Here is a 27116-nt window from a genome sequence, read left to right as displayed (position 1 = left end):
TGGCCCTTGGATGTCTTTTTGCCTTCCAGGAGATGCCTGATCAAAGACCCCCTCCGCCTCGGAGTCCGCAGGGCCCGCGCCGGCTGCGGAGGGGCCGCCTGTGCTGCCGCCGCTCACGCCGCTGGTGGCCGAGGCAGCGGGATGGCTGTTTTTTATACGTTAAGATTTCCACAATGAATGTAACTTCCTTAATGAAGAGGAGTCAGAATAAAATACGCTGTTCAAATTTTCTATTTCATCCTATGTCACATTTAGTTGTGTTTTTAAAGAAGTTTGTCCATTTCATCTAAATTGTCTAATTTATTATACTAATTATACACAATATTCCTTTTTATATCTGTAGAACCTGAGCTTCTAGCCCCCTTTCACTTTTCCTCTCTTTCTGTCCCATCAATCTTGCTAGTTGTTATATAACTTTTAATATCTTAGTAACTTTTCCAAAGAACCAAATTTTAGTTTCTTCAATTCTCTCATTTTTTTCTTCATTTTCTTTTTCACTGATTTCAGCTCTTCGTATTTTCCTTCCTTCTACTTACTTTGGTTCTGATTTGCATATCTTTTTACAAAGATACTTAAGGTAGAAACCTAGATCACCGATTTAAGCATTTGTTCTTTTCTTGTATGTGTTTAATACTATAAATTTTACTCAAAGCACAGTTTAACTGCATGACCAACATTTTGATGTTTTTAATATCTTCAAGTATTTTGTAAGTTCCCTGTGATTTCTCCTTTGTCACAACTTGATATGTTTGTTATCTGTTCATCTTCTGATCTGAAATATTTTCTAACTTTCTATGTGATTTCCTCTTTGATGGGAGTTACTCACATGTGTACTCTTTAGTTGCCAAGTATTTCAGATGTTTTTCAGACTTTATTGGTGATGATTGCCCGTTTAACTCCATTGTTGTCATAGAACATACTCTGTAGTATTTCAGCATTTTGAATTTCATTGAGATACGTTTTGTGACTCAGCACATGGCCTGTTCACCAAGAAATGAATGTTCTTTTGCACTTGAAAATAATGTATACTGTGCAGTTTTTGAGGTAGAGTGTTCTATAAATAGTAATTGGGTCATTTTTGCTGATGGCGGCATTCAGATCTTCTGTATACTTACTAATTTTTTTTGACCTAGTTGTTTTAGCAATTGTTTGTGAATGAGATAATAAAACCATCCATTATGGTTGTAAACCTGCCTGTATCTCCATTTAGTCTTATATTTTACTTTATGTATCTTGAAGTAGTATATTTGTACATATGTATTATTATATAGGTTCATGTCTTCCTGGTGAATTGATGTTTGCATCATAATGAAATGTTTATCTCTAATCATACATTTTTTCCCTTGAACCTTATCTTGTCTGATATTGATACAGTCATTTCACCTTTCTTGTGTTTATAATTTACGTGGTATATATTCTTCCATCTTTTTATTTTCAAGCTACCTTTGTCTTTACATTTAAAATGAGTCTCTCTTTATAGTTGGATACTCTGACTTCTAATTGAAATGAATGCTCGATGGGTAACTTGAGTCTAGTCCATTAACACTTAATTATTTATATGTTTGAATTCAGTTCTATTTTACTGTGGTAGGAAAAGCTTTTGACATTTCACAAATATGAACATTTGTGCTATTTTTTCTCTTTAAGGAAACTTTCATCAGGTTAAAGAAATTTCGTTCTATTTCTAATTGTTACTATAAAATCTTAAATGTAGTTTTTAAAAATGTTTTCTGCATACATGTATTGAAATATGATTATTTGATTTATATCTCTCCTAATCCTGTGGATGTGGTCAGTTTTATAATGCTAAACCATCTGTACATTCCTGTGATTAATCCTTTTCGTCATGATGCATTTGTAATAAATGTATATCATTGATCTTTGTGACTGAAATTGCCATGTAATGTTTTTTTAAAATTTCCTTCTTACTACCAGTGTCACCTTTTCATACCAAGATTAGGTGCCTATTTCACAACATAAGTTGAGGATTATACCCTCTTATTTTGCACCCTGGCTAGATTTTGTAACAGTGAATTGTTTCTTCATTTGTTGAAGAAACAACATGGACTTGGACGCCCTTTTCTAGATAAAGAAGTCTTTGTCTATTGATTTAATTTGTTTAACAGTTACAGGATAATTTAGGCTTTTGATTATTTAAAGTCAATTTTGATAAGTTTTCTTTTTGGAAATTTGTTCATTTTGTCCTTTTTTGCCAATTCGTTTGCACAGTATTCTTATTAGAGGCTTATCAATAGTATTCCTGTTTTCATAAAACTAATGGTTGATTTTGTTGATCTTATCTACCATCTGTTTTTCATTTTATTCATTTCTGATCTTATTGTCTTCTAATTTCTTGTGTTTATTTTGCTAATTTTTTCTAAATTATTGAAATGGCTGGCTCATGAGTTTTTGGTTGTCTTATTTTCTTAAAGCAGTAACACTCCTTCTATTGCTTTTACTGTATCCCACAAATTTTTATATGAAGTATTTTATTATCATTTAGTTCAAAATATTTTATTATTTTTATTATTGCAGGTGTGATTTCTTCTTTCATTATTAGTTTATTTATTGCATTTTATCTTTCATAGTGGCTTTTTCACTGACTTTATTTTACTTAACATTTAACTATGGAAAATATTCAATGTCTGTAAATGTAGAAACAATAGTATAATGAATTGTCACATACCCACCACTCAGCTTCTATAATTATCTAATTGTGGCCAATCTTGTTTTTTCTATATCTTTGCCTGCTGACACACCATCCTACTGTAGTATTTTAAAGCAAGTCCTATGGATTATTTAGAAGTATGTGTTAAATTTTCTAACTATATGAGGATTTGTTAGTTATCTAACTTAATTGTATTATGGTCAGAGAATGGTATGTGATTTAATCCTTTGAAATTTTTGGTGATACTCATTATGTCTTCAAATATGGTAAATATTTTGTAAATGTTCAGTGTGTACTGAAACACTGTATTCTGCAGCTCTTGGGAGTATAATTTTATATGTCCTTTAGGCAAAGTTTATCAATAGTATGTTCAAATCTTTTATGTCTCTACTCTTATTATGTCTGATTTTATCATTATGACATAATTCTCTTCATCACCAGTAAATGCTTTTTACCTCAAAGTCCATTCTTTGGACTGATATTCACATAGCTACACCAGTTTTCTGTTGAGTGTAATTTGCATAGTGTATTTCTTATTTACCTTCTTAATTTTGTCTTTTCTCTATCTTTACATTTTAGATGTCTTGTATAAACAACGTATTGTTGCATTTTTATACTCAGTCTACCAATTTATTGCTTTTAACTGGAGCATCTGGTGTCTTTACATTGAATTTAATTAGCAACACATTTAGCATTAAATCTACCCATCTTTCTTGTGCTTTTGACTTGTTTCACATCTGCTCCCCCCACCCTTGTTTGTTGCCTTCTTTTAGGTTTTTTTTAACATTGATTTTTCAAAATGTATCAAGAATTCAGCCACTTCTTCCCGCCCCCACTACTGCCTTCCTGGCCCGGACGTTCTCCCTCTTCCTCCGGCTAAGGCGGTGGCCTCCTGACTCATCTCCCTGCTTCTCTCCTCCTTCCCACTTCCCACCCTCCCCCGGCCATCTGCTCTCTAAGCGCAGCCAAAACGAGCCTCTTAGCATATAAGCTCCATCATGTTACTCAGCTGCAGAGCCTGCCTGGGCCCCTCATTTCACACAAAGTGAAGGCTGTGAGTGCTGTGGTGCTTAGAGGGATCCTCAAGGCCGTGGCCTCAGGGAGACCCTTGAAACCATGGTGTATGTGGGGACCCTCAAAGCCATGGTGTGCAGGGTACCTGGAGGCCGTGGTCTTTGCGGGAGCCTTGAGGTCCTGGCCTGTAGGGAGACCCCAGAAGCCTGCTGGGCTGACTCCCCTGACATTGTATGGGCCTCAGCTCTTACCTAGCCCTTGCTTTGTGTGGTCCAGACACACCTGCCCATCTGAAGTCCTCAAACACACCTGTGGCCCTCCCATCCTTGATCCTGTTCTGTGGCGGTTAGTCACCTTGTGTCATCCTGTGCAGTGCACTGATTATGGTGCCATGTGTGCGCTTCTCTGCCTCTGTTAGGAACCCCCCTGGGAGTTTCTGCCTGTTTGTCCACAGCATATCTCAAGGCCCTCAAATAGGTCCTGGCCCGTGGTGGGTGCTCAGAAGTTATTGGTGAACAAAAGTGTCACTTGCATTTATTTTTATTCCCATGTAGTTGTTTGAAAATTTTATGCTCTGTTTTTTATTTTTATGTCACCATATAAATGACAGTATGCATTAGACAGTAATTAAAGACTAAAATTAGCCAGTGCTGTTACCTTCCTCCTGGATTTTACGGTGACCTGTGACTACTTTTAAGATGCTCCATTTACTTTAAGTTTTGTTTTTTTATGTGTTTTTCATTTCTTTGGAGTTTTTTTGGTTTTTGTTTTTGTTCTTGTTTGGTTTGTTTGTTTTAAGGAAGGGCATAGGCAAGGGTGAAAATCCAGTTGTTTTTGGGAACTGAATCCAATATTTAAGTATCAGACAAACAACAGTGAATGTCTGAAAGACAGCAGAGCTCGAATTGACTCCTTTATACAAGTGAGTCAGCACATAGGTGTTCATCAGGTTCCTGCACTGGCTTCATTTGTCACTATGGTTTCCAAAGTCATTTGATCAAAGCTGAGTGGCATAAACACACCTCAGGTGCTTGTAAAAATACACACTTCCTCAGACCCACCCTCAGAAGTTCCCCTTTGATAAGTCTATGTTATTCCTCAAGAATGCATGTTTTTGCAAGTCCCTGGTCTTTCTGAAGCCCCCATCCAGTGCAGAGTGGTTCTAGGCTTCCCCAGAGACCACCTCATTCAGTCTGGCCACAGGCAGTGTGGCATTCGTGGGAGCCTAGCATCAGTATGGGAGTGGCTTGAGGAAGGTATAAATGGACATTTAAAATCCTCACCTCAGGAACAGTTTGTAGTCTTAAAACCAGAAAGTCTTCTTGGCTTTTCTGTACCCAGGCTGAAAGAGCAAAAAGGTGTAAAAGATGCAGGTGCTGGACTTGCCCTGCTACCCACAGGGTCACATCTGTACCTCCCCGAGCTGGGGTCAGGCTACAGTGTCCACATGCCACAGGTGGGCAGCAGTTGGCCTCCCAACCCAGCAAAGAAGATCATTTTGGGATTATGTTTCCTGTCAGCCTAGATTTCAGGCTTCACAACATGCTGCACTTGGCAGAGAAAGACAACAGCGTGTGCACGTGCCCTGGTAACGGGGCGGCCAGCCGGCTGTCACCGGTCCTTTCTTCCCAGGAAAACTATCTGCACTTCTTAGTTAGCAGATAATCCTGCCTGGTTGTTGAAGTTACTGGATTCCCTGTATTGCTCTAGCAGAAGGCCTCTAGGACCCTTTGAGATTGTGACACTGCTGGTCTGGTCTGGGGACTGAGGCACAGGGCTCCCTGTCCCCCACTCCCCTCCATTCTGACTGAATGCATGATCAGGTCTCCATCTTCAACCAAATTCTACTCCTCTTCCCTTTATAGTTAGGATGCTAATTACAGAGCTGGAAGATAGTGGCTGCAGCAGTGGCCCCCGATGCCACAGAATGTTCATCGTTCCCTCCAAACCCCCAGCCACTCCCGACCTGTTCTCTGCTGTTCCCAGGGTACCTGTTTACCCTTCTCTCCCGAGGCTCCATCTTTACTGGCTCTTGACTCAACCAACCATCCCCTTCTTGAAATTTTCACTTGGGTCCCCTGGCAAAATGTCACCTTTCATAAAGATGCTCTCACTTTTTCATCACAAAAGTAATAGAAATTTTTATAGACAGTGAAACAATGAAAAGCACTTTGGAAATACGTTAATAATGCCACCCAACTTATACTTCCCTTAGCTAACAGGTATTATATACAAATTACTAGTAATTACAAATTACTGTATACAAATTATATACAAATTATTTAGCTAATAGGTATTATACAAATTACTGGCACTGAAGAGACAGTGAAAAATAAGATAACCAGGTATTACATACAAATTATAATTTGTATAATTTATACACAAATTACATACAAATAACCTGTGTTCATACTTACAAGTAGAGTGTTTGTACTTGTTTTAACAACCAAGTGTCTGTGATTTTATACAATACCTATTACTTGAAGTTTTTCTCCTCAGCAAACTATACATCATGAATGTACTTCCAGATCAACAAAATCAAGCGTTAGTTATTTTTTAAGCATATGAATACAGTTTATCCAGTTATTCTCCATTGAGAAGCATTCTTACTATCTGCAGTTTCTGCCATTTAAAAAAATTATAATTAGATACCATTAAACACTTTCCACTATATCACTGATTTTACTCCTGTAAGAGATATTTCCCAAGGTATGACCACTGAGTCAGTAAGTTTTTATTTTGTTCAATTTGAATTGATGTTTTCAGATTACTTGTCAAAAAGAGCTTAGAAATTCACATTCCCACCAAAGATCCCAAAGTGTGCAGAATTCCTTATGGTTCCTCTAATTCTGTATGTTATCAACAGTTGTTTGTCTTGCCAATCTTTTGAAAATTATATCACATTGGCAATTCTCCTTGCTTTTTCATGGCTGCTTCTTGGAGTGAACATCTTTTTTAGGCATTAATGGCCCTTTGGCTTTGTAAATTGCCCGCACATGTCTTTACCTGAGTCTCTTTGGGATTGTCTGTCCTTATCTGAGCAGTTTATAGCAGCTCTTTGGTTAGAGAGGTTTTAGCACTTTGTGAGCATATGTGTTAGAACTATTTTTCTAAACCTATCAATGTCTTTTTACGTTGTTTACTTGTTCTTGCCATATTTAAAAGCATCTGGTTAAATATTTTTATTATTTTCTTTAAAACTTCTGGGTATCTTGCATTGCTTAAGAAGGTCTTCCTTATGTCAAAGGCATACAGATACTTAAATGCATTTTTCTTCTAATAGACTTACAGTTCAAGTTTTAAAATTTATATCTTTAATTATCTGGAATTTATTTCTGTGTGGGGGTGGGATAGGGTGTTAAGTCTGTTTTCTGCCAGCTCCGTTTACTAAATGAGCTTCTATGTTCCCTGGGAACTGAAATGCCCCTGTGGGCATACATTTATTTCATTATTTGCTGATTGACCCAAACCCTTCCTTACTATTATCCTGTTCTGTAGTTTTCTTGACCACTCTTGGAAGCATATTAACAGATATAAGGAGCTTATTTAGCACAGTGCCTCTTGTTTATTTTCTGCTGACCTTTTTAAAATTTTTAAACATTTAACTATGGAAAATATTAAACATCTACAAATATATACATAATAATATACTGACTTCCCATGTACCTTTTCCCAGAATCTTTAATTAGCAAGTTCTGGCCAGTCTTGATTTTGTTATACTCTCACCCACTGCCACCACAACCACAAATGTAAAAATACTCACTGCTTTTATTGTTACTACTATTGGTATCAGTTCTGTCCTTCATAGTCCAAGGTAATTGCATCCAGTGCCCCAAGACATGGGATCTCTGACGGACATTGCCTTTCGGTTCTGCATTAGTTTGGAAAGCATCTTTCCCTGCGGAAACATTTTTGTCCGGCTTTTCTATTTTGTCCTTTCTCCATATGCCATGGTTTTTTGTCTTCTCTGGATGCCCCAGAGCTGGATGGCCTGCTGGCGTCTCCCTCTCCCTCTTGGCTTTTGATTTTGTTTCCTCCACATATGGCTTGAGTCCTGAATTCTTTTTATGAAGCTGAACTCTCAAGCGGCAGTTCTGGCCATGACCTTTAATTTATTTAGCAGGTATTTGTTGAGCTCTTGTTATGCCCTGTGCTGTGCTAGATGCTGGTGCTGAAGAGACAGTGGTAAACGACAGATGTGATATCTGCTCCATGAAGAGTCGAGGGCACACGCAGAGAGCAAGATTCTGCCCTGACTTCATCTGCACAGCCTGGGAAGGCTTCCTGGAGGAAGTAGTGTTTAAGTTGAATTCTGAAGAGCCAGTAGGAATGAGCCAGGTAGAGAAGCAGGACGTGCACATTGAGGGAGAAGAGGACATGGGTGGAAAAGCATCTGAGCAGAAGAAACAGCTGCCCAGACCTGCCTGCTCGTGGCCATGATGAGCCTGAGGGGCGGGGGTGATGGGCTCTGTGCTGAGTCCTTCGTATTGACCTCATTGCACCTTGGCAACAATCCAGTGAGTAAAACGTTAAAGTAGAGCTCAGGTTCATGCAGCCAGCAGGATCGTCAGTTAGGATTATAGCCTGGACTCCAGAGCCCACAGTGGCAAGCTAAGACACCGTTGAAGAGCTTTTTACAGAAGACTGAGCCAGTTATACTTCCTGTGTTTTGGCTGCTGTGTGAAAGAGCAGTTAGATTGTGCCAGTGGCTGCAGGGAGGACATCTGTGCTGCAGTTTGGGAAGATATATTGCAACCATAGCAAAACAGCCAAAAAAAAAAAATCAGTCTACAGGGTAATACTCAAAGGAAACAGAATGTAACACTGAAAGCAAGCATTCTACGAGGAAAACATATTTAGAAGTAGGGGATGGAAAAAAAGACTCAATGCAGACACTGGACAAAGTCCAGCTTTATTAATGCAGCACTTTCCCACAGTATTTTATGAAGGAGTGTGAGGCAGTTGGTAGAGCCACCTTTAGAAAGTAAACTTGTCAAGAGCATGCTTGTTTGATATGCTTAGGAATTTGCATAGCAACTTTTCCAGATAACTGGAGTATATTTTCTCCAAGAACCAACTTTGTGGTTTTAGCCATATGTTATGAGTAGCTTTCTAACATGAGTTGTGTGCTTTGGTAGCTTATTAAACTGGAGTTACGCAACTAAATTTATCCTCTCGTTGATACAAGTGTGAAGCATGGCATAATGGAAAGCACACTGAGCCAGGAGGCAGGTTGTGCCGTTCAGCCCTGGCTTCCCCTGGGCCGCACCAGACACGCCTCATTTTCCTTGCGGTTCTTCTCCCCACGCAGACCAGTCCAGGGCCCTTCTTCCCAACAGTAGTCAAGGTGCCTGCTGTTCAGAATGTTCTGTTGACTCTCCAGGTGCTCTGTCTGAGTGAATGAGTGAAGCAAGTGAACATGGGAAAGTGGAGAGGGGCTGGGGAAATGATGGTTCTGCTTCCTGATGTGATTTTAATATCAATGAAGAAATTCCAGGGCAGATGAGGGATGGGCTTGGCTTGACTTGTGGCTTCTCTCACTCATCTCACCTTTTCCTGGCTGGGATTCTGCTACCTGGAGGACTAGCACATATTCAAGAAGGGGTGCAGAAAGGGAAATGTGTCTCTTTCTGTGTGATTATTACTTAGTTATTTTTTCACTGGGAATAAAAGTCTTACTTTTTTTAATAGGTGTCATTTTTTAGGGTAGTTTTAGGTTCATAGCAAAACTGAGAGGAAGGTGCAGAGATTTCCCATATACTCCTTGCCTCCACACACGTACATCCTGCCCCGTGATAAACATACCCCACGAGAGTGGCATATTTACTACAGTCAGCGAACCTACACTGACGTGTCATCATCACCCAAAGTCCACAGTCTGCATTAGGGTTCACTCTCGGTGTTGCACATTTTATGGGTTTGAAGAAATGTATGACATGTCCACCACTACAGAATCATACAGGGTACTTCAGTACCCTAAAAATCCACTCTGCTCCCCCTATTCATCCCTGCTCCACCCCACCCCCCAGCCTCACCCTTGGGAAAGAGTGATTTTGTTTTTTACTCTCTCCAAGGTTTTGCCTTTTCCAGAATGTTACATCATTAGAATCATATTAGAGTCATACAGTATGTGGCCTCCCCAGACTGGCTTCTTTCACTCAGCAATATCCATCTAAGTTTCTCCCATGTCTTTTAGTTGCTTTATAGATAATTTCTATTTAGTATGAAATAATATTCCATTGTCTAAATGTGTCAGAGCTTAATCCATTTACCTACTTGGTTGCTTCCAAATTTTGGCAGTTATGAATAAGCTACTATAAACATTTCTATGCATATTTTACTTCTTTAAAATGCAGAACCAGAATATATCCCCCAATTGCTGAATATGGAAAAACTCTGTAGGGATATAAAAAGGGGTCTCCCTTTTGAGAAGGATAAAAACGGGCATGGTCCAACTGCATTTGACTAAAACATCAGCTAATAATGATATTTAAACTGATAAATCAATTCCTAGGGCTTGAACATAGCTCAACCAAATTATGCCACGGATGTGCTATCCCAGTGGCTTCGTGTGGAACACCCACTGAAAGCTTTAGATTAAAGAGATGATTTCAACCAATTAGGGAGAAAAAGGGATCTTGGATCCAGTCCTAAGTCTATTTTATGTTCATATATTTTTTTCCTATGGTATTTCAGCAGCTTGATCAAGGAGCTGCTGTGTTCTCCAGTGCGGAAGGCATCACATGTCTGAGCTTGAGCGATCCATGGGCATCCCTGCCCCTTCCTTCATTACCTCCATCACCGTCCGCCCCAGAGAGCCTGCGAGGGTCAGTGTACCTGCCACTGGCTTAGTGCTGTGTGATGACAGCAATCCTGTGACTACCCCAGTGTGGGAGATAAAGGACACCAAGGTTTAGAGACTAAGTGCCCTGCCCAAGGTCATGCAGTTAAGAAACAGCAGTTTTGGGATTGAACCCAGGTCATCCTGAAGCCCAGTCTGTACCGCCCCTTTGCAGGAGCCACACGCGACCCTGTGTCACCTAGTGTGGTCGCTGCGGTGTGTGTTCTGGGAAATAAAACTCCCCAGCAGACAACTGAGGAGTGAACGAGTCTGAATTGATAGGCTTGCTAGGAGGAAGAGATTTCAGAGCCAAACATGTGAGAGGTGTTTGAAGGCTTGGAAATGGAAAGATGGCCTCTTGCAAACAAGGCATGACAGAGGGCCAAGCAAGGCAGTTAAAGCAGGAAGAGAGCCGGCTTACAGGCGGTGGGAAACAGTGACCGGAGAGAGAGAGAGGAGAGTGAAATGCTACACCCGTGGCAAGAACTTTAAGTATGGGGGATTATCCTGTCAGTTTGAGCCTCTGTAACAAAATACCATAAACTGGGTGCTTAAAATATAGAAAAGGATTTCTCACAGTTCTCGAGGCTGGAAGTCTGAGATCAGGGTGCCAGCATGGCATGTTCTAGAGAGAGATCTCTTCCTGGTTTGCAGACGGCCACCTCCTAGCTGTGTCCTCACATGGCGGGTTGACCATCTCTCTTGTGTCTCTTCTTATAAGGGCACTAATCCCATCATGAAGCCTCCACCCTTGTGCCTTAATCACCTCCCAGAGGCCCTACCTCCTAATATGTTCACATGGGACATTAGGGTACCAACATGAATTTTGGGAGGACACATTAAGTCTGTAGCAGAGATCATTAACATCATGGGAGAATGAAGGTAAAATACAAGCAAGACTTGGTGGGAGAAATAAGGGTGGAAGACAGATGGCAGAGGGCTGAGGAATGTGAAGAGAAAAAGAGAAATGATGGAGCAGATGTGGATGGTAAGGCTGAGAAATGTGACAATGACTGGAAGGCCATAACTGCAGGCACGGTTTGCGGGAGGCCTTGCATCCAGGGAGAGTGTGAGCTTTGCTGCTTATGAGAGGCCCACTAGTGATCGTGGGGTGCGGGAAACACGTGAGCAAGCTCCCACTAGCAGTGTGAGTGAGATGGGGTCGGGGTACAGGAAGCCTGGGATTAAAATCGAAAGTGGAGAATGAAAATAAGACCCAATTTTAGCTGCACTTGTTTTTGTTTATTTTCCAGGCACCACATGGACTGTCCTTGGAGGTGAATTAGCTGTCAGATCTGTTATGTTGTTTTGACTTTAAAAGAAACAAGAGTGAAGGGTCACAGTTGGTAAGCGCCCATCCTCAGCCCCTTGTTCTGGGCACTTCGTGAGCTGCCTTCCCTGCCACTCCCAAGTCAGGCTTCTACAGCAGCGTGGCTAATTGCGACTGTAGTCAACAGTCTGCCATGTGCGAGGCGCTGAGCCTACGGCTCTGTTGTCTCCTCCTCCTCGTGACAGTCAGTGTCAGAGTTACAACGCAAGCCAGGCCAGTAGTTCATGCTGTTTTGGTGAACTGTGGGGCGTCACAGCTATGAACTTCATCTATTTATTTATTTGATAAACAGATATATTTATGCTTATTTGGCACTTTCTAGATGTCTGTTTGCTAGGCATTGTGCCAGTGGATGGGTTCCCAATGGAGACTAACAGATGTGGCCCATGCCTTCCTAGAGCTTAGAGTATAATGAAGGATAAGCATTAACGCACAAATACGTGTGCACATAATTACAATTAAGGAGCACAGTAAAGGATAAAGGTGGGTTTTATGAGAAAACACAAGTGGGACTAAATTTAGATAAGTTAACCATGGGCAGCCTTTGAGCAAATGACATAGGAACTGAAGGACGTATGTGAGGCAGTACGAGAAGGATTACAGGCAAAGAGGAAGGCCACTTAGACAGTATGAGGGCAGAGAGCCAGCAGGCTGGGCGCGTAACAGATGGAGGGAGTGGTGAGGAGAGAGGGAGAGGTAGGCAGCAGCCGGATCACGTGGGGTCCCGGGTCCTGGAGAAGGGCTTGTATTTTCACTTCACATGTAGTGAGTTTAAAGGTGAGGGAAAGACACGATCCAGTTTAAGGCATCATGCAAGTTGCTTTGTGGAGAATGGTCATGGTGGTTGAAGAGCAGCTGTAGGCGTCATTCCAGCTGCTCTGTGCTGGTTCCTTGGGGCAAATGGGTAGAAATGAAGATGGACGGAGGCAGGTGGACTTCAGGTTATTGAAAGTAGAAATCCCATTGTTAAACTGTGGACTAATGACCAACATTAGCGGGCTTTACGTGAGCTGTGGACTGACAACTTCATTGGTTGTGAAGGAGGACCAGGAATGACTCCCAGGATACTGGCTTGGTCAGCTAAGAAGATGGGAGAGCCCTTTACAAACTGAGAAAAATGCAGCAGAGGCCCGTTCAGTGAGGAAGGTAGGCCATGCTCTCAGTCTCTGTTTAGTGACTGCCACCTTTCTCCCATTCTGGGAGCTCTCACTGTAAGATAGTCAAGTGAGACATAGGGAGTCAGATCCAACAAGACTAAAGTGAAGTTCAGAAGAGAGTTCAGGTCTAAAAATATAAACTTGGGAATTTTTGGCTTTTGGATGGTATTGAAAGACATGGGTGCTGACAACTTCATCTATGGAGAAGCTGTGAGTGGAAGGGACAACACAGGGTGGGGCCCTCAGAGGCCATGTCATTTACACATCAGATAGCCAAGGAGGGCTACCAAAGAAGATTGAGAAGTTTGATTATTAACCTCTAAATGCAGTCTGAATGCCCAAATTTCGGCATGGTTTTTCATGGAACTTGACAAACTGATTCTGAAATACCTATTGAATATTAAAGGTCTAAGTAGCCAGGACAAGTGGAAAAAATAAGGAGGGTAGACTGTATATATAGTAGATCTCAAAGTGTTAAATTAGTAGTAACTACAACTATGTGGCATTCATGTGTGGATGGGACACTGGAATAAACTGGGGAGCCTAGAGGCGGACCTAGTGCTCTGTAGGATCTTGTACAGAACAGAAGCCACTCATGAGTGAGCAGTTCTGTTGTGGGAAGAGTTGAGAAAGGTGGGATATGAGGGTAAGGTGGCGAGGCAAACCACCAAGGGAATGGGTGGTCAGGATGTATGGGTGGTCAGGATATTGCGCTGGCTTCGAGACCTGGTGGGCAAGTGTCTCTCTGAGGCCGGTGGGCGCTAGGACCTGGCATGGAGCCCTGGCAGGCTGCACCCCTGTCATGGCCCCACCCCGCCGGCTGCCCTCTCCACCTGGCTGGCTCGCCATTCTCATGATGAGTCGAATAAGCTTGATGGCAGGTTATAAGTGAGATTTCGGGCCTTTCCTGTGCAAGCTGAGTGTGTTTTTCTGCTACTGTTAACTGTTTTCCGTGTTGGAACCATCTTCCTGGAAAATGGTTCCCTTGTGCAGTGGGAACAGCCTTCCTGTTACACAGCGGCGGCGGGAGGAGGCTGGCGATGACCCTTCTCCTCGAGCATCCAGGTGTCCCCCAGAGTTCGCTCTTGGCTCAGGGACACAGGGGTCCATTGGCTGTTGGGGCCCCCAGGGAATTTTCCTGATGACTTATGGGCTCTACATGAGCATATTCCTTGAGGAATGTATGTTTTAGGAAAGTAGCTGTTTTCGATTCTTTCTCTGCCTTCTCAAATACGATTGTTAAGAGGGTTGCTGATGATGTGAAATGTTGTTCTGTTTTCAAATTTTGCATTTTATGTTTGATGTGATAAAGCTACATCTGCCTTTCCTTTGTTTTTACTTTCTTTCCCAGTTACACTGTTCAAATTATTATCATCATTATTATATTATTATTATTGTTATTATTATTGGTAAGGGGCCTCACAACCTATGCCCGGTGGAGTTTTAGAATTTCTACAGCTAGTGACTACTGCCTTTCTCCCATTCTGGGAGTTCTCACTGTGATTATTCTGTTTCCTGTTCTACGTGTGTGTGTGTGTGTGTGTGTGTGTGTGTGTGTGTGTGTGTGTGTGGTGTGAGGACAGGGGGTCAGGAATGTGATAGTGTGTGTGAGAGTGGTTTTATGTAACAAGTGTAGTTGAAGATCTATGGACTAAAAAGACAAGCTAGCTGACATCCCACAATCCCCTTACACAATCACATAAACACAGACATACACACAAAACCATACACACACACTCACAACCATACAACCACACATGACACGCACACATGCACACATGCACCACACAAAATCCACACATACCACACACACACACATAACCATGTAACCACACATGCACACAGTCACACCACACACACCACACACCAACACCACACACACACCTCACACACATCACCATCCCAGGACCTCTTGCATGCCATCTTCCCCTTGCATGCTGTCTTCGAGCCAGTATCCATGCCTTGTTCTGTCATGACGCACCAGGGCCACTGCTCCAGGCAAACTGTCACCCATGCAGCATGACTCTGCATAAAGCAACAAGTGCATTCAGAAGCACATAGGCACGCCTGCAATTTCCAGGCAGGGGGAACTCTTGGAGCCAGCTAGTAAGCCTCCTTTCTGAGAAATCCATGAGTAATACCAAGAAACCTTGCATAATAGCCACTGAATACATACTTGTGCAGGGCCCCAGGCAGCCTGGTTTTCTCAAGGCAGGAGTTGTGTCAGCCTCAGGAACCGCACAGCTGTTCTGTTCTGGGATTGCCGAGGTGGGAAGGACAGGTGTGCGATTGGTGCCATCCTCTCCCCACCAACCAGACCTCCAACCGCATGCCCCCCCCCAGTTCCTGCCACAGGTTCTGGGTGGGCTGCTTTCTTCTCTCCCTCTGTTGACTTTAGACAGGTTACAGGGCCTTTTTCTCCCCATGGTATGTCTCAGCTCAGTGCTGAGGTTTTGCCACAGGTTGAGGCCTGTGACTGTGCTTTGACAGCACCAGTGGCACTTGCCTTATTCAACCATTTACACACCCAGATCCTGCCTCCTCTGTCAGTTAGTCAGCTGGTCAACAGATTTTTACTGAGCACCTACTTGAGTCAGATGCTGTACTAGGTGTGGGGAATTCGATGACACAGACACAGGCCATGAGCTCAGGGAACCCCAGGCTCAGTGAGGAGGCTGACGCACAGGGCATTCGCCTCCAGTACCATTACACGGGCAAACTGTGTATAGCAACCGTTACTGGACTTCTTTGTGGGGCACACTCTCATGATTTTTCAATGGCCTCCTTTAATTTAAGGTTAAATATTAACTTCATGAGCAGAAAAAGGAAACCAAGCAATGATCACACTGGTTTAGAAATCATTACGTTATTCTGTGTTAGACAAAGTTCTGTATTGTCTTTTACAAATGATGCTGGAGAAGATGAATAGTAAAGTTATTTTACTTGATTTTTAAACTTGTGTTCTTGAAAAATGCTTTCCAAGACTGTGGCTGAGGATCGTGCAGTGAAGGCAGAGAGCATAAAAGACATGCTGATGTAGGAAGGAGCAGGAACACGAGAAGGGGAGGAATCACCACAGGCCACTTAGTTTGACTACATAGGACATGCGTGTGGCCCCAAGGCTCCATGCTCTTGCAGGGTGGGCTTTTCTGCAACCTGCTGATTCCATTCGGAAGCCTTCTCCCTGACCGCAAAGCTACCTGCTGCCTTACACTATAATATTGCTCCCCGATCATCTCAAGAGCCGCACACAACACACACGGATTATATAGGAATAAATAGCGACTTGACTGGCTGTGACACAGATGGGACTTACTTAACCAGTCTATAAAATGTGGGTGAAGCACCACCTCCTTGTCTGGTAGGATCTTGTGAGTGACTTTAAACTCTTCCACAATTCTTTCTGTTTGGAAGATTTTAATTAACTTACCTTTAATAGTACCATTTATGTTTTTTATTAAGCCTTCACAGGAAGCAGCTATCTTTCTTAATCTCTGGGCACAGAATGTATTAGCATTTAAGAAGCAAAATAGGACAAATGAGTCTGGTTGTCGCTAACACAATGCTGTAGATTTTCCTTTGCTTAGAGATGAGCAATACACTGACAGGTTTTCAAACTGATACAATGCAGAGATCAGCCCTGTTTTTCCTTTTAGATAGAAAACACACCATAGGTTTCCCATGGTATGGTACACTAGATATCCCGAAAACTGTTGCTCTAGCTAGAAAAGCTGAATAAGATGTAAGAAACATCATTTTAAATGTAAAACTCGTATTTCAGTTTCTTTAATGTATGTATTGTGTAGCTATTTTGTGTCAGGCACTGTTTATTTGTGAACAAATATCCACATCCTCATAGAAATTTCATTTTAGTGGGCAAAATGGACAAAAAAATACAATATGTATGTGTAATATATAGATCTGTTAGTGTTCAGTGCTGAAGAGAACAAAGCAGAGAAGGGAGATTTGAAGCAGAGAGAGCCCACTGGGAGTCGAACGTTTAGACAAAGGGGTCTGGGAAGGCCCCACAGAGCCGTGACTGAGGAGGACCCGGAGGACGGGGGGGCTGCAGGCTTCAGTGGGTGCGGGGCGGGAGGGGCGGCCCAGGGAGAAGGAGGACCAGCAAGGCCTGCCCTTTCTTCCCCAGAACGCACTGGCATTTCAGGGAGCGGCGGGGATGAGCATAGCTGGTGGGGAGGACACAGGGGTAGCAGGTGGGGTCAGGGGGCCCTGCTGGGTGGGGCAGGACTGGCTTTTCCTCTGAGAAAGACGGGACAGCATTGGAAGGCCCTGGGCAAAGGGGTTTGGTCCGACTTAGGTTTCGGTTTAGCAATATCACTGTGGCTGCTGTTCTGAAATTTGACGTTAGTGTTGCTGGGGAGGGAGGCTCTTGAGGAGACAGTTGTAATAATGGAGGAGAGAAAGGATGGTATTTGGATGAGGGTGGTGGTGGGGGAAGCATAAGAAGGGGGCAGTTGTAGCTTCAAGTCATATTTAGAGCCCAGCAGGACGTAGGGATGGGCCGGATGTGGAGTGTGAAGTAGGGAAAGTGAAGTTGATTCCTACAGTCTTTGGCCAAAACAGACGGAGGCCTGGGGTTGCCCTGAATGGAGATGCAAAAGATTCCAGGAGGGTTTGATTTGGAAAAAATATCAGACTTTCTGAAGCTGAGTTTGGGACATGTTTACTTGGAGACGTGTATTAAGCATCCAAGTTAGCAGAAAAGGGAGGGATTTAAAACATAATGCCACAACTCTCAGCATATGAACAATAAGGAGAAATTGACAAATGCAGATCATCATGAGAGACTAACGTGCCTTTCTCAGTAATTTCAGACTTAAAGGAAACAGTTTTGCAAGGATACAGATCTCAACAACAAAACCAGATGACCAGCTCTAGTAGGTGGAGCTCTGTAAGATTGCAGTTTGTATACAGTAAGAAGGTTTCCACTGTTGTTTTTATTTCTTTCCTTTTCACTTATTCAGCAAACATTAAGCACCTCTTGTGGACCAGGTTTTACAGGGGTAAGAAAGAAATTTAAGTCACAGACCCCACTGCTGAAGCCAAAAAATAACAGACGCAATTCAAGATGGACAGTAGGCATTGGGTATCATGGTCATAACAAGATTTGAGAAGGGAAAATGAGAAAAGAGAAGTTGAGGAAAGTTACTAAGTTGGCTCTTTAAAAAAATAATAGGAATCATTCAGCAAAGAAGTAGGGGTGCATGGGAAGAAAATTGTGTTTTGCATTATTAGAACTTCAGGAAAAAGCAAGTGGTCAAAGAGTGATGGATGCCAGTCAGGTGGACACTGGGACAGTTTGAACCCCAAGCTAATCATTATAAGAATTGGTTGTTACTTATCAAGTAGGTAAAGATTTTTGGTAAAGAAAAGTGGATATGTCTGTACTAATATAAATTTAAAAATAGAGAAATAAATAAACTGGGTGGGGTTGGGGTGTAAGGGAAAGCCTTCTCTTACAATGGAAAAAAAGCTAAGAAATGTAGAATAAAGAAGGGAACTAGAAAAATCACCATTTGACAACCACCAAAGTATTCATTGTTGTAGACAAGACTGTCACTGAGGGCTAAACCAGTGAGGCAAATTCCATGAGAAATAGAATATTTACACAAAGTATCTCTGTGCAAGGTACACATTAATTACAAATGGGAAAATAGTAACTTTATAGTGGTGGAACCAGACAGACATCATCTCAAGCAAGAGTTCAAAATTAGCATTATCAGTGAAGAGCCTAGACAGAAAACATGTGTCTTCTGATAATGGCATTGGATACAGAGCATCGCTTCCTCAGTATTTCTGCCAGAGATGCGTAACTGAGTCTAATCATTAGGCATTGCAGGACAGATACAGATGGAGGGACTCTACACATAAGTGGGATGTCAAGGTCATGAAAAGAAAGAAACTGTTTCAGATTTTTTAAAACTACATATGAGCAGGAAATGCAATGTGGGATCCTAAAACAGAAAGTAAGTGTTTTTCTATAAGACACTGGTGGGACATTGGGTAAAATTTGAATAAGGTCTTTAGGTTAGACTCATATGTGGAAAGAATGATAAAATAGATGTAAAACTTTAACATTTGGGGGATTTAGTTGTACATAGGCACATGGGGATTCTTTGCATTACTTTTGCAACTCTTCTGTATGTCTGGAATTACTCAAAATTAAAAATGAAGTAGTCAGCATTAAATCAAAGGCCATTTATACCATGTTGCAAAGGTGTATGTGTGACTTATCCTGCAGTCTTCATAGGTCACTCCAAAGATGTAGGCCTCTAGGCGGCTTTCAGAGGGGAGTGACCGCTCAGATTTCTGGGTCCATATGCACAGATTTTGCAAAGTGTGATCACAGGGATCATACATTTGGTCTTTATTCTTTGGATAACTTATAAGGTCTAAAGAATGTTCCACTGAAGCTGACAGACCAAATTTTGTAACAACATCCCTCACTGTTGGGTACTCAGATGGCTTCCAGCGTGTCTTCAGGGTGCAGTGGTGACTGTATCTGAGCGCCATCAGAGCCTGTGTCCTTTCTTCCCCACAGCTCATTCTTGTGGCGCTGTCGCTGGCCCACATGTGCACTTTGCCGACCCCTGCGCCTTCCTGCTGCGTTCCTGTCTGGGGAGGTCATGCCCAGTCACACGTTGTGTATCACTCCTTAGCACGTCGTCTTTGAATGCCAGTGCATCTCAACAATGTCTTCACCTTTTGGAACACAGGATAGAGGTGTTAATACAAACTTCATTATCGAAATAATTAAGCACTATGGGCTTTATAGTTAGTAGATCAGAATATTTACCAGGAAACCTTTTTCTCTCATTGTCACTCTGGGTTTCTAACCCCCCCAAAAAGGATAATTGGTTTCATTTTCATAATTTTTTTTACAATTATATAACTCCCTAACAAACCAGTATGAACCACAATAATCTATTTGTGTCTCACTCCACCCCTAAAATGTGGGCAGCATCCATGTCTTAGAGTACCCTCGGTATGTGGCACGCTGCCAAGCTAGGAAGGACTCAATACAGTTTTGTTGAATGGAAATAGCAGTGTATATTCTTCAAGAAAGGGTCACTTTGGAGTTTAGGAAAAGGAGGAAATGTTCAGATGGGAAGCAGAGGAATGCATTGAATAACTGGTTTAGTTGCCTTTATAATTTTTTTTCTTCAACATGCTTTTAATGAGAGGCTGTTCACACCCTGAACTATGCTAGGTCCTGGGGAGGTGAAACAGACAAATTTCCAGAACTTAAATTCTCCAGAAAGAGCATCTGCAGGAGGAGGGACAGATGGATGGATGGGCAGGTAATGTTATTACGAATTATGAAAGTGCTACAGAGGAAGTACTTGGTACTGTAGTGAAATGATGGAGGGTAGTTTAGACAGGAGTGTAAAAGGCTTCCTAGCAGTGGTGAAACTGAAGCAGCCACTTGAAGGCAGGAGAATGGGGAACACTGAGGATGCACTTCCAGGCAAAGTCACTCAGAAGTGTAGGAAAAGGGTGAGAGAAACAGCTGGCATTTATGGGTGGACAGAAGGCTCAGCCAGAAGTGCTGGCCTCGCACAGTCCTGGTGCCCGGTGAACCTGCAGAGTGAGTGCAGTTGAGGGGTGTAGGACTGACAGTAGTGGTGAGGGCTTAGCAACAAGTTGCATTTTATTCTCGAGCAGTGGGAAGCCATTGATGGGTTTCAGGCAGGGAAGGACATGATACCATTTACGTCTTTTAAAGATCTTTCTGGCTGTGTGGAGAAGGGAGTGGGGGAAGGGGCAGGCTGTGGTTTGCTGATGTGGGTAAAAGCATTCAGACTGAGTGAAAGAATCAATAGCATACTAGCAAATATACAGCTACATGCCAGGAACGCTGTTTTTCAAAAGCATGTGTAAACAGAAGTTGGATTGGAGAAATCTTTCATGAGCCTATTTATTAGCTTTACATAAGGGCTCTTTTATGGTCCACAGATTTTTATTGCCCATCCTTTTTATTGAAGTATAGCATACCTACAGGAAAACACACATCAAAATGTACAGCCTCATGGGTTATAAAAATGCAAATTTCCCTTGGTAATCACCACTCAGATGAAAAAATCGTGCATTTTCTGCAGCCCCCTTGTGCTTTCACCCCATTCCACCTCCTTTTTCTTCTATGTAACTCTATTCACTTTTATGATTTCTAACCTGTAGATTATTTTTGCCTATTTTTAAACATGGGATGAACCAAATAGTATGTTGTGTGTTGTGTGTGCCACCAACCTATGCTATGCTACTCCTATCTGTCCATGTGTGAATATATACCAGTTTATCCATTCTGCCATTGGTTAGCATTTGGGTTGCTCCTGGTTCTTAGCTCTGTGAGTAATGCCGCTATGAAAATACTTCCCGTATATTTTTGTGCGCATGTATCACACTGTGATATATGCCAAGTACTGAAGTTGCTGGTCATAGGGTATGCATATGATCAGCTTTGGTAGATAATGCCGAATAATTATCTAAAATTGTTGAACGAGTTACACTCTCACCAGCTTTGGAGGACTCCAGTTGCTTCGAATCTTTGCCAATGCTTGCATTTTCCATTTTGTCATTTTAGATATCCATTGGGTACTCAATTGTGATTTTAATTTAATTTCACTGGTAATAAGTGAGGTTGAACAATTTTTCATTGATTCTTGGCCATTTATTTAGGTGTCCTCTTAGCCATTTATTTAGGTGTCCTCTTAAGAAGTGTGTGCTCAAATATCTTTCCATTTTTCAGTGGGGTTAACTCTTTCTTGTTAATTTCTTCTGTATGTATTCAGAAGAGTGGCCCTTTCTTGATTCTGTGGATTTCAGTGATCTTTTCTCTCTCAGCTGGCCTTTTCACCCTCTTAATGATGTTTTCTGGTGAAAAGTTCTTAATGTGTTGACTTTATCTTTTTTTTTCTTTTTAATTAATTAATTTTGTTGTCATTAACCTACAATTACATGAAGAGTATTATGTTTACTAGGGTCCCCCCTTCACCAAATCCCCCCCACAAACCCCATTACAGTCACTGTCCATCAGCGTAGTAAGATGCTGTAGAATCACTAGTTGTCTTCTCTGTGTTGCACAGCCCTCCCCGTGTCCCCCACCACCACATTATACATGCTAATCGTAATGCCCCCTTTCTTTTTCCCCACCCTTATCCCTCCCTTCCCTCCCTTTGTCCCCAGTCCCTTTCCCTTTGGTAACTGTTAGTCCATTCTTAGGTTCTATGATTCTGCTGCTGTTTTGTTCCTTCAGTTTTTCTTTGTTCCTATTGTCTTTGGGTTTGAGGTGAGTCTCTTGTAAGCAGCATAGAGATGGGTCTTGCTTTTTAATCATTCTATTATTCTGTGTCTTTTGATTGGTGCATTCAGTCCATTTACATTTAGGGTGATTATTGAAAGATATGTACTTATTGCCATTGCAGGCTTTAGATTCGTGGTTGCCAAAGGTTCAAGGTTAGCTTCTTTAGTATATTACTATCTAACTTAACTCACTTATTGAGCTATTTTAAACACTGTCTGGTCATTCTTTATTTTTCTCCCTTCTTATTCCTCCTCCTCCGTTCTTTATATGTTGGTTGTTTTATTCTGTGCTCTTTTGTGCTTGCTTTAACTGCTTTTGTGGGTAGTTGATTTTATTTTTTGCCTTTAGTTAGTATTTGGTTGGTCTGCTTTCTTTGCTGTGATTTTATTTTCTCTGGTGACATCTATTTAGTCTTAGGAGTGCTCCCATCTACAGCAGTCCCTCTAAAATACCCTGTAGAGGTGGTTTGTGGGAGGCAAATTCCCTCAACTTTTGCTTGTCTGGAAATTGTTTAATCCCTCCTTCATATTTAAATGATAGTCGTGCTGGATACAGTATCCTTGGTTCAAGGCCCTTCTCTTTCATTGCATTAAATATATCATGCCATTCTCTTCTGGCCTGTAGGGTTTCTGTTGAGAAGTCTGATGGTAGCCTGATGGGTTTTCCTTTGTAGGTGACCTTTTTCCTCTCTCTAGCTGCCTTTAAAACTCTGTCCTTGTCCTTGATCTTTGCCATTTTAATTATTATGTGTCTTGGTGTTGTCCTCCTTGGGTCCTTTCTGTTGGGAGTTCTGTACACTTCCATGGTCTAATCAATTATTTCCTCCCCCAGTTTGGGGAAGTTATCAGCAATTATTTCTTCAAATACTCTTTCTATCCCTTTCTCTCTCTCTTCTTCTTCTGGTACCCCTATAATGCGGATATTGTTCCTTTTGGATTGGTCACACAGTGCTCTTAATATTGTTTCATTCCTGAAGATCCTTCTATCTCTCTCTATGTCAGCTTCTATGCGTTCCTGTTCTCTGGTTTCTATTCCATCAATGGCCTTTTGCATCTTATCCATTCTGTTTATAAATCCTTCCAGAGATTGTTTCATTTCTGTAATCTCCCTCCGGACTTCATCCCTTAGCTCTTGCATATTTCTCTGCAGCTCCATCAGCATCGTTATGAGCTTTATTTTTTATTCTTTTTCAGGAAGACTGGTTAGGTCTATCTCCTTCTCAGGGTTTGCCTCTGTGATCTTGGTCTGTATCAATTTCTTCTCCTTTTCATGGCGATAGATATATTTGTGGGGAGCTGGCGCATGTGTTGGGTAAGAGAAAGTCCCTTCTTGCCCATTTATGGCCTTTCTCTCCTGGGAGAACAGCAGCCTCTAGCGGCTTGTGCAGGGCAGCTGCGTGCAGATGGGGCTTCTGATCCTGCCCGGGTGCTTTGGAGTTTATTTAGCTCTGCAGTTGCTGTGGGCGTGGCCTGCCTCAGGCTGCTGCTCCAAGATGGCAGAGCTGCGTCGGAGGGGGAACAGGCGGGAGGCTGTTTATTGCAGTGAGGGGCCTCCGAGCTGCGCTGCAGGGGTTCAGGTGCCCAGAGTTCCCCGGAATTCACAGCTGCTGGGCTAAGTGTCCCAGAGCGCTTCTGTCCAGCTGTGGGGTCCCTGTCCCTTTAAGACTTTCAAAAAGCACTCGCTTTTCTTTGTCCCGGGTGCACCGGCTATGGGGACCCGCTCACAGGTCTTACTGTCCTGTTTCCCTAGTTTCCAGCACCCCATGCACGCCCTGTGTCTGCGCTCCAGTGCGGGTGGCGGGGGCTGGGTGATTAGCAGTCCTGGGCTCCCTCTCCCTCCCGCTCCGACTCCTCTTCTTCTGCCCGGAGCTGGGGGGAGGGGCGCTCGGGTCCCGCCGGGCCGCGGCTTGTATCTTAACCTCCTTTGTGAGGCGCTGGGTTCTCGCAGGTGTGGCTGTAGTCTGGCTGTTTTCCTGTGTCTTCTGGTCTCTCTTTTAGGATTAATTGTATTTGTTGTATTTTCAAAAATATATATGTTTCTGGGAGATTTCTGCTGCTCTACTCATGTCGCCATCTTGGTTTGTATCTCTGTTGTTGTTTTTTTTAATAATCAGTAGTTTGGTCACCCTGTCATAGAGATCTTTGCCCATCCCAAGTCCATGAAGGCATTCCTCTACATTACTTTCTAGAGGTTTTATTGTTTCACTTTTCACATCCAGAAATACCATAAAGTTGGCGTTGAACTTTGTATGTGCCATGAGGTAGGGATCGAGATACATTTGCCCCATGTGCCTTTCCCATCAACTTAGCACCTTTGCTTGGAAAAAATTCTCTCTCAAATATTCTGCAAGGTCATTTTTGTCAAGTATGACCTTCTTTGTAAAGCCACATGTAACAGGCTGTCAATACTGAAGTTCAGGCACAGGTATGGAAAAAAAACAGATACCACATCCCAAAGTGAGCTGTTGGGCTGAGTGTACAAGTTAGGGAAGAAATGAGCTAGCATCACGCCCCTGGTGTTTGGATTCCTCAGGCCGATCGAGCATCTAAGGGGAAGAATCAGGTAGGCAAAGAGAAAGGATTCTGGAATAAGAAATTTTTGGAAAGTGCAAATAACTGCTCATCTGTTTAATGACAGAGAGGGAAGGAGAAGTGCCCACTTTTCACTCAGAGTCCTTAAACGTAAAATCAACAAAGGTATTGAAGAATAAGGTGCCGTCTTTTGGTTGGGTGCAGAGTGGACTAGGTCTGGACCCATGTGGGCATTAGAGGGTGAGAAAATGGATCAGGCCACATCCCTCAAGGGTGTCAGAGAGGGCTGTCTAAGTACATCCCACAGACCCAGGGCAGACTGTGTGAGCTGCCAGACGGTCGTGCCAGACCCTGTCATTGGGGCCGCTTGGAGGGGCAGAGGGACCCCAGCAGCAAGAAGCCAGAGCTATACATGACTCCTAGGACAGCTGAAATTGCTGAAAGTGATCTTTAAGAGCTGGCATGCAGCCCTGCGAGTCAAGGAAACTGCAGGTAAGCGACCCCAAGACAACAGTCTCTCAACAACCAATGAAAATGCTTAAAAGGGCATCTGCCAGGCCTGGGGGCATAAGATAGCATGTGGGGTACCATCAGTCAAGCTTCCCTTTTCCTGCCCTGAATTTAGCAAAAGATGCCAGGCTTCACTCCTTACATCAGGCAGAAACCCCCCACCACAGGGTGGAGGGGCTGGAAGGGAAGCCTTCCCTTAAATGAACACTGAGGGATGAAGGTGTTGATGAGCACAGTGAGCAGAATATATTCCATTTATGATGCCAACTATGTTTGCAAGTTCAGGGGTGTGCCAGATTCTCTTCCAGTGGAAGGAGCAACCCTTCTGAATTCCCTCAACTGAATACATTTTAAGAAAGTCAGAAGGAGACAAAAAATAAGTTGTCATTTGATTACATCCCCCATGTCCTGCTCATTCAGTTTCACAGAGCCTTTACTGGGCAGATTACTTCCCACTCAGCACTGCCTGTCACACTGTGTGGGGTGCCCCAGATGGGCCTTGGGGGCAGAACTCCACCTTGTAGCCTGCTATACAGCTGTGCTTCCTTGCTGCCCTATTGTAAGTGCTCAAGAAATCTTTGCAGAGGAAATAGAGAAACACAATAACGGTCTGCTGAAAGAGGAAGGAAAAATCCCCTTTGGGGCCACTGTCTTGGCCCATGACCCGCCAGCCACTCAGAGTTCACCCATGGGGAGAGCCTTACGGAATGCAATCAATGCACCTTAATCTGAGATGACACAAAATAATTTTTCCAGTTATCGCAAATGTGCATTCTTCTTGTATGTTCTTTGAACTGCAGTGCAAACCATGGCAGCGGCTCTCAAACTGAAAACCAGTGGTATTTTGCAGCTTTGCCAAGAAGAAAAATATCTTGGTCTAAGAGGCATTAAGGGGCGCAGGCTTTCTCATTCTTGAGTTTGTGTTTTTCTATTTTCCAATACTCTTAAGTATTACAGATACCATCGTGCAATTTAGAATTTATTCCCCCTGGCAACTCAAGTGGCTTCAAGGTGTCTTTAAGGTGATTTATAGCAAGTGAAGTTTACAGAATTATGGAGAGTGGTGATAAGAAATAAGGTAAGGCGAGAAGAGAGGGAGGAAAAAGAGGCAAACAATTTTGGCCAGGGGATTTAGGTTCAGGGAATGCAGTTTAAAGCACAGGGAAGCAAGCTGCTGAGACACAGAAGCGTGTCTTAGCAGATGCAGTGCCCTGCCTGCCTTATGGAGCAGCTCTGGGGAGACTGGCAAACAGGGAGGGTAGACAGAGTCATGACATCATCCTGGTCTACACCCTGAAGGAATAACTGAGAGCCTGCAGCCCACTTCCTGTCCCCTTTAAATCAAAGGCCTGCTGGAAAAACAGCCTTTTCTATCCCTCGCACCTTTTCATGGTGAACTATTTCCCGTAACTGGTTTGTGAGATCGCCCTTCCATCAGCTCACGAACAGGCCAGTTAACGTTTAGCATGAAGCCCTCTCCACACTGCTCGTTCTCATTGTGTCTTGGTGGCACCATCGCTGCTGCCCTGTGTGTGACCGTGTCTGAACCACAGACACCATGAAAGGAATGCCCAGTGTCCCCAGACTCTGACCGAGACCTGGCATAAGCCCCCATTGCTGCTGGGGCCGGGGGTCTCGTCCTGTGTACCGGCCAGGACTTGGCCCGGCTGGGCTTCATCCCCAGGGTGGGCCGCAGACTTTCTTTTCACACTCTGGAAACCCGCCTGGGGGGTTGTCTCCACT

General features: G+C 42.9%; 1 protein-coding gene across 4 annotated transcripts in view; it reads left to right on the top strand.

The window, feature by feature from the left end:
- The window catches only part of OTUD7A (OTU deubiquitinase 7A), a 344700-nt gene that overhangs the window by 130907 nt on the left and 186677 nt on the right, over positions 1 to 27116 (top strand). The window lies entirely within an intron of this gene.

Source organism: Manis pentadactyla, chromosome 18, assembly GCF_030020395.1.
Source record: "Manis pentadactyla isolate mManPen7 chromosome 18, mManPen7.hap1, whole genome shotgun sequence".
NCBI lineage: Eukaryota > Metazoa > Chordata > Mammalia > Pholidota > Manidae > Manis > Manis pentadactyla.
This window is presented reverse-complemented; position numbering and strand designations above follow the sequence as displayed.